Source organism: Formica exsecta, unplaced genomic scaffold (genome assembly GCF_003651465.1).
Source record: "Formica exsecta isolate Colony F162 unplaced genomic scaffold, ASM365146v1 scaffold826, whole genome shotgun sequence".
Lineage (NCBI taxonomy): Eukaryota > Metazoa > Arthropoda > Insecta > Hymenoptera > Formicidae > Formica > Formica exsecta.
The window spans coordinates 467353-469473 of NW_021853596.1; positions in this window are offsets into that span (position 1 = coordinate 467353).

The following is a 2121-nucleotide window of genomic DNA, read 5'->3' on the forward strand; positions in this document are numbered from 1 at the left end:
GACGCGATAATCAATTAGGAAAAAATACAAGATATTGATAATATAGAACATATAGTGACTTTATAGTATTAATATTCAAACACCATGATACTTAAAAAATAATTATTATGTATACTTATTTAATGTTAAATTAAGGAATTTATTGTGTTTTAATTAGTTAAAGCACTCTTAATGTGTGTAGTTGTCAAAAATATGAACTTTATTAATTTAATTAATGTAGTTTTTTATAAAATAATTTTATAATTTTATATAATTATTTTCAACAAAATAATGCTTAATTCTTGCATCCCAAAAATTGTCGGACACTTAACAAAATATAATATTTTTTTACAAGAAACATAAATAGATCAAAAAATTAACAATAAATTCAATATTTTATAGGATACTCTTTTTCGTTTAATAACATGATATAAACGTTTAGATATGTTGAAAATAATTTTTATTAAATAATCATTTATATATGTTTTTAATTAAAACGTAATAAATTCCTTAATTTAAAATTAAATAAGTATGCAGAGTAATAATTTTTCAAGTACCATAGTGTCCGAATATTAATGCAAGTCACTGTAGCTTACCCGAAACAATGATAAAGAAAAGAATAATTAATAATGTTGAGGTGTTATTTGTCATAGTATATGCATTGTCATGATATCGTGATAATATTTGTATAGTATATGAAATATCGAGTCGCAAAGCGGTGTCACAGGAGATGCAAGTATGTAAATCAAACGATGTTAAACGTTGGAACTTCTTGATTTAAAAAAACATTACTTTAAAATATAATTTATTCTAATCTGATTATAACACGTCATCATCGCAAGTTGAAACATTACTTTGCAAACAAAATTTTAATTCACCAAGTATACTGACGCATACTTTTACATATTTCTGATTTAATAGTATTTTCTGTTTAAGAATTTCATCTTATATAGGGGAAAATAGGGTAAAACCGGGTACTTTTTTGGATTTGTCTTTTTATAAAAAATCAGAGGGCAAAAAAGATTCTACTGACCGGTAGTAGTCTTTAATGGACTTTGAACTATGAGAAAATGAGGCTAGTTGATGAAAAAAAATATTTGATTACCAAAGATAACAGAATTTTTTGAAAAAGTCAAAATACCTGGTTTTACCCTACTTTCTCCTATATATATATACATATATTATGATTTTCATCTTGATATATGTTGTTAATATATTGTGATGATTTTAAGCGATTTTTATAAAAGATCTCTTTTTTTAGAACGAATTATCGTCGATGTCTTTGCTACTTGTGTGATACTATAGTGCGACACGATACCTGTTGTCGATTAAAAAAATAAATATAAATTAAAGCAGAGCTAATTAGTTGCAGCTGTTTGATCAATTTCCATAGTTGATATTTATTGATCCCTCGCTTCCATTCGCGTCTTAGCAATATGTCACTGAATGCGTGTAATCAAAGTGTATGATAATCTGTCTTATGAGTTTTCGTGCTAGCAGTGCGATAAGACCCCATATATGTGAGAAAGAGAAGGAGAAAGAGGGAGGGAGAAGAAGAAAGAGAAACAAATAGAGACGGAGGAAAAATGTAATATAGAGAGAAAAGAAGAGAGAAAGAAAGGGAAAGAAAAAGAGAAAGAGAGAGAGAGAGAGAGAGAAAAGAAAGAGAAATTAGTTTTACTTATTAAGAAAATAAAAATTATTTTAAACAAAGAAAAAAAAGTTAAACCAGAACTTTGGCAACATTTAAGAAAAAGAGAGAGAGAGAGATAATCTTACCGCTCTAGTGATATGAAAGTTTTTAAAAACGTCGCACGCTTTAGTTAGTGTCTCACGACTGCTAAGATGCAAACAATAAGAGGGAAATCAACTACGAAAATTGACTTGACAGTTGTAGCTAATTTTCTAAAGCTCAAATTAAACTGTTCCAGGATATCATTTGTGTACGCCATGTTAGATTCTGCCATACTATGTAAAATACAGCCGTAATAAGTAAAGCAACAGATTTAGAGCCAGAAGTTTGCTGAAACGAGATATCATTAATCGATTTCCTTTATTACTTTTGCTATCACTGAAATACGTTGGCTTCAGGAAATATTTGAGGAATTTTATTAGAAGATTATTAATTATATATATATATAT